The following is a 13,640-nucleotide window of genomic DNA, read 5'->3' on the forward strand; positions in this document are numbered from 1 at the left end:
GTTGGTCTCTGAGGAGGTTCTAGCAACACAGAAAAATTGGCTCATGACAGATTCCTCTAACCAAGCAGTGCAATGCTACCAGCAGTCCTAGGGGTCACCTAGGAGAAGCAAAGACGTTTCTAGCCCAGAGGCTGCACACAGGCCAAATCAGGCATTACCTGCCTCCCAGAGGGTGGGTGTGAATACAGGAAGGAAGTAAACATGGCTTTGCCTAGCTCTTCTTAGCCCTGACACAGCTGTGGCAAAAGATTCAGCCCTAGCTCCTTAGCATTACAACTGAAAAATTTCGATCTATGCCTCAGCCAGAGCAAGAAGCTACAGAGTAACAGGGGCTCTCGTGTGCATGCCTGAATGCCAGGCGTGACAGCAAGAAGTTAAGGATACTGCTTAAACCGTAACTGAAAACTTCCTTGCTTAGTAAGTTCAAGTCAAACATTGACTAGTATTTGATCAGAAGGTGTGCTGATTTTTTATTATTATTATTTTTAATATGGTTTAATTATATTGAAATTATATTGGGGGTTCAGTAACCAGTGGCTTGAAAAATAACTGAATTATGAAAGCTGAAGTGTTGCTAGCAGCATCAGTTAATGACAAGGTCGCCACCACTGTCATATTCAAAAGAAATGTCACACTTCAATGAGGCTGAGATGGCTGCACTGTCCCATGGTTCCAGGTAGAGAAAATGAAGCAAGGGCTCCTTGGGTACTGTTTTATACCATGTTTGAATCTAATACATTCTTTTTTCAGCTCATTTTGGTTCTGCTGTGTTCCCTCAACATATGGACTCCCTAGATATTAAGCCGTAACATGGAAACTTTGGGGGCTGGGAATTACAGATCATGAATAGATTGAAAAGCCCCACTAAATGCTCTCTTGGGTTGTTTGTGTAAAGATTAATTTTTGTTGTTTCTGCCTTTTACAAAAGTCAAGTAAGTCTAGAACTATTTTTGTCTTACAGGCTATAATAAGGATCAGACTTTTACCATGCCCTGTGCACTAGCACACAAACGCATAGAGGTGCATCTCAGGAGCTGGCTCAAAAAGGCGTTGTTAATTGGAGAGGGGAAGTGTAAGAAATGTTGTTGGAGATATGGGGGGAAAAAAACTGTTAAGGTTTTGACGTTTGCGCACTATTTAAAGCTCTGATTTTATATTTTACTGTAAATCAAACGAAAAGATAATGATATTGCGCTTGACCCTGTGCTACTGAAAGTCAGTGAGAGCAGGATTAGTCCTGGCATTGTTCAGCTGATGATGGAGTAACTAAGGGGGGAGATTACTCAGAGCCTACTCTCTTGTCAGGCTTGCTGTCTGAGCTACTCTATAAGGCTGAAAGCAAGCAGTACTGTATTTGTCTGGTGTGGGTTTGATAAAATGAGTTAGTGGCAAGTTTAGGAAAATAAGTCTTTCAGAACTGAAGCCATACTTTGACCCAAAACCTAACCTCAGCCATAATTAGGGCATGCATCTTGTTGGGAACAAACTGGAACAGTAACCCAGCTGGGTGAAATGTCTGATAGCTCCCTAAACTGCTTCAGCACAAAAGCCAACAGGCTGCTTTCACTGGCCGTTTAAGTTGCCAGCAGATAGGTGGTAACAATCAACTGGAGGGCCTTAAAATCTTAACCCACGCCGGCTATTTGCAGAGTGAATGTATCTCTGTGTCATTAGACTGAAAGAGGTCAATGCACTTTGCTTTTCTTCCCCCGCCTCCCATCACAAAGTCTAAATTGTTTGAAGCCCTCTGTGAAGCTGCAGTACATCTGACAATCTGTGTTAAACCTCCCAGCACATCTCCCTTTCCAAACCTTTTTGGGACACCAGCACACAGACAGATGTTATCAGACCTTTCCAGATGAGTGTCGGGTAGCAAGAGCCATCCAAAAGGAATGCTGTGGCAGAATCTCACCACAAATTCGGAAAGGTCTGAGAAGCTTAATATAGGCCCTGAAGAAGGAGCTGAGAAAATGGTCAGCAAGGATGAAAAGTATAGCCAGGGCTGGAGAAAGAGATGAGCAGCAGCTTTGTCTGAAAGGAGAGGCTGTGGGAAAGAGACAACAGAATAGTATAAGAAGACACTGTTTAGGTACAAAAGACAGAGGAAGAGCGTATTTTGAATAGAAAAAAAGTCTGAGCCATAGAAGCGAAATAGTTGAACTTTAGAAATTTTGCTGTTTGCTTCTGAGAACTCCAGTAGTGAATGTTTGAGGCAGCTTTAGTCGAGTGCTTTGTTGGACCTCCACAATGTCCTGCTAAAACCATTGAGACTTCTACCCTGAAGACTCTGATTATTTGCTTATTTACATGTCTTCTTTCTCTGACATTGTGCTAGGGTTAGAGCAAAGAGGGGATATTTTCAATCTTCTCCTTGATGTGAAGTACTGCTCCAAACTGGAGCACCTCAGAAACTCTTTTGTCAGTATGCCAAGATTGTCATGGGTGTGCATTTACTGCCATGCATTTCCATGTTTCCAGTATTTGCAGTGGAAGACAGGGAGGTCAGGATGATTAGAAGATCTTGTGCTGTAGAAAAGGAGCCAGGCAATATAATAAATTAAAAGATAATTTTACCCCAGTAATAGTAATAATGATATTAATTATTATTAATGACCGATTATTTAGCTAAAAAATCCTGTTCATGCTGAATAGAACAATTGCATTTATTCTTCATGTAAACAACTTGGTTTACGCTTAACCGTTCATTAGGGCATCTTAGAGGTCTGAACATTTCGGTCTACAATGTTAAAAACACGTTTGTTTTTTCTAATCACAACTAAACCACAGGGCAGGGGTGAGAGTGTTCCCTATGAATTTGAGAGCCCCAGCTTTTCAAGAATGCAGTCATTTCTTTCAACAGACATGCATTTAAAACTGTGGCTGTCTTTTTCTGTTGCTACCCACTTCCTTACCAATTTTTGTAAAGAGCTGTAGTTCCAGCTTTATCTAGATTTTCTCTGAGCTTTTGCAAGCAGGAGCTATTGCTGTAAGCTGAGAAGTGTTAGAAGCTGCCCCTTGTAGGATAACAAAGTGCATCTTCAAGTAAAGAATTTGGAAGATTTGGGCTCATAAATTGTTTTTATCTGAACTCTCCAGTCCACACAAACCAATATTTTTTCACGTTCAGTTACTCTCCAGACAGGTATATGGTTGCAGTTCTCAGGCTTATAAAGGAAACACAGTGTACAGTGCACTGAAAAGGGATATAGCAGAGGCAAACAAATCCAAACCACGTGTGTAGGCGTGTGTGCGTGTAAGCCTGTATGTCTGTTGAGATATTTATTTGCTCCTGAACCTGTGTTTTTTCACAAGGAGTTCAAATTTGGTCAGATCACAATGTGAAATGCGGAAAGTGAGCTTGACTTCAGCTGTAAGTGGGATCTACGTGTCTGGCAATTGCCAAATACATCAGAGAGCTTTCTCTGCTTGAAATCAGCTCTCTTCTTCCTAATGGACAGGGAGCTAGAAATCATGATAAGAACCCCTTCCACTCCTGAGTTTTTATGGGTAGTCTCTCCATAGTTAATAAATGAGTTGGGCTTGATGGAAGTGTGTTACAGTGTTTTGGTTTCCAGTCCGCTTGGGGCCCAGTGCTGCATTCTTCTTGCTCCCTAGACTCCCCTTGAACTAAATGGGAGGTGTGGGTGAACAAGATCAGACCCCTCATCTGCAGACACTGAAGCCACATGCAGCCTCCAGTGACCTCCCTCGCTTTCCACAAACACTAAATTCATTGCTAGTTTAAAAAAATGTGAGGCACTTCAGCTTCTTTTCAAAATAGAGAGAAACAATAGGGCACACTGTAGTGAGTTCCAAGTCTTTTATCTTTCTACAGATTCAACCACAGTATTGATTCTTTATTGACCTAAACTGTCCTAAGCGTGGCTGTGGTTTTTTCTCATATAGTCTATGGGAGAGTTAAGGCAGCTACTACTTTAATATTGATTTTTGTGAAAAAGGTGCAGGAAAGGGGGCAATTTGTGTCTGCAGTTGCTCTTCACTATAAAAGATACCATTGTTAGGAGCTTATAGCATTATATCAAGGGTCTTAATCTGTAGCAATCTTTTTTTACAACTTAGAAATAGGCTTGGGCAAATGTGTTATTGGTGTTAATGATATTTTGAAGTGAAGAAAATTTGTCAGCCTTTCCAAGTAAAATGCTCAACTTAACCATTTGAGAACTTGACAGGTTTGTTATATCTGTTTGCAGGAATTATGTCTTTTGTTCCCCTGGAGGGGGGAAAAAAAAAAAAAAAAGGGAAAAAGAATGTCCGTTTGAATAAACAGTGATAATAACACTATGTGACTAAGTCTTTAATAAATTGAAATTATTACTGCAGGCTTAAATAAGTGGTAAGTTTTGACAAGAAGGGCATTATCATCTAATTATACTTACTTCATGAAAGCGAGGGGCAAGGGCCAACCTGTGAGCCGTCTAAACCACAGTAATAGAGTGATCCCCTCTGCAGACTAAAGAAGGAGCCATCAGACAACAATAAAACAGCCAGCACACTGAAAATTGCACCGAACCCCTGATTCACACAGATACACCATCTTAATTGTTATGAAAGCTGGAAGAGCAGTATGATAAGTGCATGGCAGAACAGCCTTTGCTAAGCGGATGATAGAGTTCTGTGCCAGATATTTTATGGTATTCCTAAAGTTTTCTTTAATTATCAGTTAGTCACTACTGTACATTAGCTTCCTATTGGCTAAGTGCGTGGTATAGGGGTCTGTATCAGCATTTGCAAACAGGTGTAAAGATATAACTGATACAAAATTGCCTTCTTCCTGTGGGCACCTGGTTTGCTGAGAACACTTAAGAAATTCCAAGACAACACCTGCTAGCTGCTTTATTGGTGTATGTCTCATATATTCTGCTGTTAGTCTGATCCACTGTGTTGAATTATAGAGCTGTGCCTGCTGAAACACGTTGCTTTTGTCATACAAGCCATGGGAAAAACTGGGTACACTAAGTGAAGTAAAACAAAAGTATTAACATGCCCTCCCGATGTATTATGCGTGAGCCAGTACGTGTGATATTCCTCTAATGCCTACTATTTAATTTTTTCCTTACAGAGAATCAATAAACAGAAAAATCATTGTCTGCTAATGTCCGTAATCTTTTTGAACGTTTGATTTGTTTGGCAACTAAGGTTGAGTTGTTTAAAACCTCCACTGGCTGCATCTATTTCACAGAAGGCAAAAAATTTTTATCATCATAATTTGCCAGAATTAAGTAAGTAGCATAACTCTTGCTTCTCTTAGGTAATTTGGATTTGGAAGTACACTCTCCACAAATCAAGTCTCTTGTGTATATACACATAGTTTTGTTTTGCATATATATATAAAATACTATATTTTGAAACTGTTAATCTAGGCCCTCTCCTGCATGTAGTTATGATATATGTTTATTCATATGCACCTGACTACATATGATTTTTTTCCCCCCATTAGAATCTTGTCTCATTTAACATTCAGGATATTTTAAGGGTAAAACAACACTCTGCAGTAGAGATGGGCATTGTCCTTCGTCCTCTGCAAATAGTCAGTTTTGGCTCCTCTTTATAGGCCTAGATAATTTTTGGTTACCCTGTAGGGATAGGCGCAGAAATCGAGGAAGCTTGTAGGCAGTAAGAGAAGCACCTGGCCCCGTCAGAGGGCTGCAGGGAAGGACACCGTGCTCTGTGGGAATGGCACATGCACGGACAGGGAACGGGAATGATGGCAAAGCAGAGGTGGTTCCAGAGGTATTCACAGCAAAGATAAGGATGCAAACAAAGTAGGGACTTTTCCTCTTCTTTGTCTTTTGAAAACAGCTCAACCTCAACAGCTCTCATGGAATTATCACAAACCAGTACAGCTTGTGGCACGTGTTGGACAGGTACATTCTTAGCCCAAACTCTTAAACTGGCCGGTGTTCTAGGGGACTTAAATGGCCTGCAATGCCTGTGGCACACAACCTTAGTAAGAGGGAGGGCTACAGTCTCACCTGCTCCCCATCTTTGTTTCCCATAAATATTTTGCATCTCACTTCGTCTCACAGGACTCTCAGAAGGCTAAAAATAGAGACAGCGCATATGGATGTGTGCTGGGAATGTGGCTGGTTTTAGTTTCCATTCCTTTCTCTGTCACAAGGACTAAGCAGCCTTTTGCCTTTACACGTGGGCTGGGGCCAGCTGTTGTTAGCGTAAGTGAGGGTGGTTTGGTAAAAACAGTGAACAGAAAGGTTCTTAAAAAAAGAGATGTTCGGACATTTTCAGCTGAAGTAATTGAAGGTGCCGTACAGTTATTGTACATACAAGGTGTAAATTTGCCTAGGTGTTGCTGCTCTAATGCAGCCTTTCATGCTTATTTTATAATTTTCTATATAATTCCCTATAATGTGCCAGCACTGCAACTGATATAACTTCATGGCTTTTTTCACTCATGACAGCAAGCTGAACAAGTGGGATGAGGTTACAGTAAACAAGAGGGAGATTACTGGAGATAGAGATTTTAAGAGTCCACAGAAAGCAAGAGCAACAGAGAATCTAAGACATGAGAAGCCTCCATGAAAAGAATGCTCAGAGCACAAAGTTATATCCCCCCTCGGCATAAATACGTACAGACAAAAATGACTCACTATGTGAGTCAGAGAGAGGAGGTTTTATTTACACCACAGAACTTGGAAATAACATTTCCACTGATTCTATTCTGTTCAGCAATTGTGGGTATAAGCAAAAGGCTGTTAACACTTCTGTATGAATCAAATTTTTAAAAATCACTCCGCCCTTCAATCAGAACTGTTTTCTCACTTATGTGAATTAACCTACAGAACTGGCACATGAAATAATTTGTTTCAGTATCTATTACTGAATATGTTTTGGCCTGGATCCATAAAAGCATTTAGGAGCCTGAGTTGCACTGAAATCACCGAACAGAGGAAAAAAAAAAAAAAAAAAAAGTGTGTTATTCCTGGTTACTACAAGGAACTGTAACACATTGCTCTTTTCTCTGGGCAAATTAACTCCACTGCCAGGCTTTGCAACTGTGCTGAGGCTTTTCCTGGCTGGTGAGGGGAGGCATCTGCCCAGGCATTCATGAAACCTAGTTCTTGGAGGTCCCTGTATGCTGGGCACTGCATGATGTATACTCTGTCAGGGGAGCAAAGCTGGTAGAAGAGAATTGGCACATAATGTGGTTGAGATATCATGGGACTGAATTACCCCTGGTATAAAATACACCCATTTACTTTGAGAAGGGAATGGAGCTGAAATGTATTCGTTTTTTACAATATAGATAAATTTCTGGTAGAAAGCAACCATTTTTCGGTTAACTTTTTCCTCTAGTAAAACGTCTGAGCTGCTGAAATATATTTTGATAGACTTTTTTTTATTTATTTATTTATTTTCCTCCCTATCAGCTTTTCATATCCTACAGCTCCCCAGGCCACCATCTCGTAATAGCAATTTTTCATGATGGCCAGTCCAGCTGTGTTTGAATGGGTGATCTACAGGTGGTAAGTCTCCTTCTCATTTCCCAACTCCTCTAATCCTCTGTAAAAGAGTGTCACGATGAATTTGTGGTTTGAATTTGTGACACACAGGAATTTGCACGTTCATTGATGGAACAGGATGTCTTTTTCTCTATTCTTGTACATACGAACTTCTGACAATTTTTTTTTCTAAACAAAATACAATGTTTGGGGCAAACATTTAGGATGTGTTAGTTAGATGCCAAGTGTAAAGAATGTGTGAAAAGGTGTGATGTCTACAAATAGAGCTGGTCTACAAAACGTTAGTCAAGAAAATGGCCAAGGTAAATAAGACACTGCTGAAACTGTCTTAGCCCCCCACAATCCTCATGTGTGGGTTTATATACACCAGCAGAGCCAAGTTAACCTTAATTGTGTGTTGTTTAAGTTGGCTATAAATGGCTAACCTTTTTGTAACTTGGCTCTGATTGTAGGTATCACACCTTTCGATTACTGACCTTTCTTGTCTAAATTGTTTTTTTTAATACATATTAAATATTTTTGATCTAGTTTAATTTCCTAGGGCTTTTTACAGTAGAAAATATTACAGAAAATATTTCTGCTGATAGAAAGACATACTTTAATAGAAAATGTCTTACATTCTCAGTGGCTAGACAGGTCAGTGGTTTTTAAAACCTGATTATTTTTGAAGGAAGTAGTGCCAGAAAAACTCATTAAATTTGATGTGCTGTTTTTTCTGTGCATTCATTGGCAGAGGGAACAGGAATGCAACTTTGCTGCAATTCTTAAATAAGAAAAATATTTAATCTGTAATAACCAATCAATAATTCTCCTTATTTTCCATTCAGCACCATATTTCTTAATAGAGACTTTAAGATGTCAACAGTTTTGTTGTTGTGATCCTCTGAAATTCTGAGAAGATAAAGCGTTGCTCTGTTTGATGGTAGCATATTAAGACTGTGTCCCCTCTAATTGCCTTTTCTGATGGTTTTAGCTGCACGTTGTGTATAATGGAAGTACTATAACTGCTGGTTAACAGAGGTTTTTATCAGTTTTGTAGACTCAGTAACTCAAGGTGTATTGCTATCCACAGCAGCAGTGGCACACACAATCTTGGGACTTGGCCCAGTTCTTACAGAATTCAATTGAAGGGCTTCTGTTGACATCAGTGGATCAGGTCTTTCGTGATGAGAGTGAGGAGTAATTATTTTCTGCATGTGGGGTGTCTCATCAGGAATTAGGCGGTTGTGAGTCAGTTTGTTCTGATGTTAAAGTTTGCACCTGAGTTTCCATTTTAACTCAAATTTTGTCTCATACTTTAAAATCGTCAGAAATGTCATGCTGGACTAAGGGGAGTAAGGTTTTTTTTATCCAGTGAGATACAGGTTAGGTGGTCTTGGAACAGTTCCCACTAAAGCAGGGGACAGTATTACAAAATCTACTACCATTTGTACTAATTAGCAACTTTGCTGACAGCCTCTGGTGAGTAACTCATTACTGTCTATTTGTGTGCTTGGCTTATAAATCCCCTAACAGCCAGACTGTGTGCACTGTTGTAATACAATATTGTTGTGGTATAAGACCTTTTTCTTGAGCATTAGCATGTCTCTTCAAACATAGTGCTTGAAGTATAAGTAGGTCAGTGGCATGGAGATGCAGCCCCTAACTAAGAAGGGCTTCCAGTATTTCTTTTTTCCCCCTCTTTTGGTCCTGAAGTAGAGATGAATAAAATCTGTTCGTTTCTGGCACCACTCTTGCTGATGCTGCTTGTTTCTCAGCGCATTTAAAATTTTCTCTGATTCGACCTTCACCTTTGCCTGTGGGCATGATATCACATATTTTAGCATGCTTTTTTTTCTTCCCTCCATATCTGTGCTAGTCAGGCCTGTTGGAATTTTGAAGTACTTTTGCCACAATTCAACAAGAATGTTCTTTTTCAATTTCTGTAGGTAGATTCTGCTATTCAGTGATTTCCCCCCATCCTTTATCATAGGCTATGTCTTTTCCATATGGTAATGAATCATTCCCCTAGGAGGAGTATCATTTGCTCAATTCAATGGACTTCTCACAATGTGGATACATGCATTTCTTTCACCTATCGTTTTGATTTTAGTTTTCCTGCAGTTTATTGGCTTCAATCTATATTTTCTTTGTGATCTGTTGCTAAAGCTTCCTTTCCAGCTCTGGTAGATATCTCTGCCTATATTGAAGTCTTTGCTGCCCTGATGGCCTACCTACGCTTTCTATCATTCTCTGGAGGTGTTATCTACATATTCAGTTTAGTAATTTCCACCATACCTTCTCATGATTCCATTTAGTATCTGTCCTGAGCCTCTAACGCAGTTTGTTTTGGTTTTCTCCAACTTGTTTATTTAGAAATAAAAAGTCCTGACAATACTCTGTCCTGTGAAAGTACTGTCTAATGAAATAAAGAGGACAAGGATGAACAAACATCTCTTAAGCATGGGCTTAGATGCTGCAAAACCACTGCACAAACAGAAAGAAGTCTCAGTTCTACACGGAAGATTCTGCTTTTTGTTTAGTGATTTGATGATAGAGACGTGCCAGAATGAAAATGAAAGTGTGTCCTGGAGGTGTGTGCGGGGTGTGTGTGTAGTGTTATTTGTCTTGTTTAAATAAGCTTTTTGCACAGAAGCTGAGATGGGCTGAGAGTTAAATGAGCTGATTCAATGGAAGTCCTGTGTTTCTTCTTTTATTTCTGACTCATTGCAAGACTTCAAACCACTCACTTCAGTATTCCTTAGCTGTGGTTTCTCTCGTTTCCAAAACGAGACACATATTTTTACCTGGTTTATTGTCTTTTTGGTGAGACGGATCTTGCATCGTCACAGTGAGGAGTCCTCACCAGTGGCATCTGTAGGAGCAGCTTTTGGAGCATTGTGAATCTTGTTTGTCAAATGCCTGTAAGTTACTTAAGAGCTCTTTGGATGGAAGAGAAATCATTCCTAAAATTGGTGCCTTAAAGATAACTCAAGACTGGCACCAGATTCTTGAAAAAAATAAATGGCAGAAATTTTACTCCAGGATCTTCCCATGGGCTTGTCTAGATGGGTTTCTAATGAGCAGGTCTCTTATTTCTGCAATATTCTATATCTCCATGCCACAATTATTCATGGGCTAGTCCTAGAGCCAAATTCTGCCCTTAGATGCATGTTTGCTTCTCCCATTGGTTCTCTTGAAAGCTGCAGGCATTTTTCCTAAACCATCGTTTGGCCTCCAGTTGTACTGTGGTCGTATTTGTCTGTCCAAAATGACTGTGGCTCTCCATTTATAATCTTGTAATTTGTAATCTTTATTGAGATACTGCTGTGGTTTTTCTTTCATTACTGGCATCTTATTGTAATATTGATTTTTTGTTAAATGGAACTGCATTGGTAATTTTGGCTGGCAGCTTCTTGTTTTTGCTGTCTTTTGTATACTTTTGGAGGGTGAGAGAGTATTCCCTTCACTATATTGAAGCTGATTTCTTTAATCTGACTCTTGCGTTTTGTCTGTCTAAACACATTTAATTTTTTGCCTAATCTGTCTATGCAGTTCCCAGTCACTGTGGTATCTAGGCCCTAAATTATAGCCCTCTTCTGAGTGTTTTCTTCTTGTAACGATGCTAACTTCCTTTTTGAGTGGCCTAGTCATTGTCATGCTTTTGTAAACAGTTTCTTCTCTACCTATTGATTTTGGTCTAACATTAGTGACCACCCACTGTTTCAGATTGGGAGAGAGAATAATTGTTATATAGGCATCCGCATGCATACAGACACAAACCCATACACCTGCTCTCAGACAGAATGTCTTCTGCAGTTTAATTCTCAGGGAGGGTTATAACAGCGGGTTGCATCTGGACTGGGGCAAGGCTGAGCCTGGAGGATGGGCTGCCTGGAACATGTAAGGCACAGTGAAAAAGTCATGCATATATTTTGGAAAATTGCATAGCACTGACCGATGCAAGTAGCTGCATATGGAGGGTAGGGTTCCCATGCGACTGGGAAGTGATGCTAACCTGCAAAATAGCTGCAGAGTGAATTAGAGAAGTTCCTGACTCTCCCCCATTCCCATGTCCAGGCATCTATACCTACCGCAGTGGCTGTGAGAGGATGGCACAGGACTACTGCCAGAGCATTTGGCTTGCAGAGCGTAGTGCTTCCCACCCTTGAGAACTGCTTTGCTGCCACCTCCCTCTTGCAGTGCATTTCCCGGGTTTAGCAGCACTCCCTTGCCCAGCAGTCTTGGCACAACCACTGCCAGGGCCCCGCACTGACCTCCTGAGCTCTGCTGCTGGCATTCCCACACCTCCTGTCTCCTGCAGCCTCCTCGCTCGCTGTTCAGGTGCCCCTCCTCCTCTTCTTCCTGTTTTCAGCCACATCCTTGAGAAACCTATTCAGGCTTTTCCCTGCTGGTTCCCCACCTTGCACACTGCCTTTGATGTATCCCAAAGTAACTCCTGTGTGTGGCCCACCCCAGCGGTGTGGAAGACTCCTCCACTGCCACTTGCTGACTCCACCAAGGCAGAATCCTTGAAACGCGTTTGGGTGAGGCAAGTCTCCCATTCAACACAGCAGTATTGTATTTCTTGTATTTCTTGTATTCTTGTACAACTCTCTTGTATTTCATATACCTGTTACCCATTGCTTAATTGCACCTCGGCTCTCTGAAAAGACCTCTGAGCACTTAAGTGCAATAATCTCACCCATCACATGGGGCAGTACCAGGCTGAGGCAGAATCCCCAAGGGAACTCAACAGACTCAGTGATTTTGCAAAGCAGAGTGCTTGTTTAGACACCTGCAAGGGATTTAGAGGCCTACATTTTGGCATTAAAAAGTGGCACGTATGTACATGGAGAATGCAAATCTGAAGAAACCCCCAAAACATTTTGCATTCAACCAGCAAGTACCTGGTGCCGATAGCAGTAGCCATCTCTGTGTTGTTGGGTGCACGCTTGCTGTGACAAACAGGAGATAATGGATGTGCTGCTGCTTGAAAGGGCCAATTCCAGCCCCTATTTCCGCAGAACCATCACCCGTGGTTTTTGGTCAGGTAGAGGACAAAGCCCTCTCAAATCTGGTAGTGCCTCTGTGTACCCAGTGCCCAGGAACACAAGTGTCCATCCTTTATCTTACTTGCGCCTCTCTTTGGAACACGAAGGCTGCGCACCAGAGTGGACGAGATGGTTTTCTGGCAAGCGTCAAGGCAGCCACTGCTGTTGGTGTTTGGTTAACAGACCTGTACAAGAAAGTGATTCACAGACTACAGATTTATTGTCAATTTTGTTATGCTTAAGGCAGGCAGTAATTTCAGTTTTCACTGCCATTAGCTAATAATAGTAATTAATTAGTAAATTATGCCATTGGGATCTCAGGGTGAACTAACAGGGAAAATGTAAATTAAAAAAAAAAAAAAAAAAAAGACCACTAATGTTTCTGAGTTTCCCACCACAATTGAGCATTTGTGTCAATCCTATCCCTCCAAACTGAATTTCTGAACAACAACTTACATTGCCCACAGCACTATCTGGAAAGTATTTGAAGCAAAATGAGAAGGTACACCAAAAAGCATCAGAAAGGTACCAGGAAATGAAGGGGAAAGCAATGGAGAGTTGTGTTGCTGTTCTAGCAGCTGGAGGAACAGGGCTGAAATCTACCCTGGGTGAAGTTTCAGCCTGTCCCCTGCCAATGATGAGTCTCCTTTTCTCAAGTGAAGTGTGACATGAGACTCCCCGCTGGCAGCCACTGCCCCATGCTCCCTCCAATCCCCTGTCATGCGCCTTCCACGGCACCTGAGCTCTGCATTTGCCATTCGTGTTATTAAGGTCTGAGCTCTCTCTTATAGGGAATTGCCGAGTGAATCAAATCTATATTCATATTATTCCTCCCTTTTCGGGATCTGAAAACCTCACAATAAACTAGGAGGGGAGGGGAGGGGTTTTGTTTTTTGGGTTTTTCCCCTGATTTTACTGACTTCCCCGTAAGGAAGTTTTGGATATAACACTAAGAAAGAAGAAAACACTAAGATAAATTTAGGGTTTTCAACTCAAGGTCATTTTGAACCCTTTATTTGGCTGCAAAAGAAAGTGGGGGAGAAAAGAATTAAAAAATGTGAATTAGGCTGAGTCATTTTCACTGTGAATTGTTTGCAGCTGTCAGAAT

The 13,640-nt window shown here is 41.0% G+C and overlaps 1 long non-coding RNA gene across 1 annotated transcript in view; it reads left to right on the top strand.

The window, feature by feature from the left end:
• LOC121096238 overlaps positions 1–13,640 on the top strand; it is a 321,096-nt gene that overhangs the window by 289,070 nt on the left and 18,386 nt on the right. The window lies entirely within an intron of this gene.

This window comes from Falco naumanni, chromosome 12, assembly GCF_017639655.2.
Source record: "Falco naumanni isolate bFalNau1 chromosome 12, bFalNau1.pat, whole genome shotgun sequence".
In the NCBI taxonomy this organism is placed as follows: domain Eukaryota; kingdom Metazoa; phylum Chordata; class Aves; order Falconiformes; family Falconidae; genus Falco; species Falco naumanni.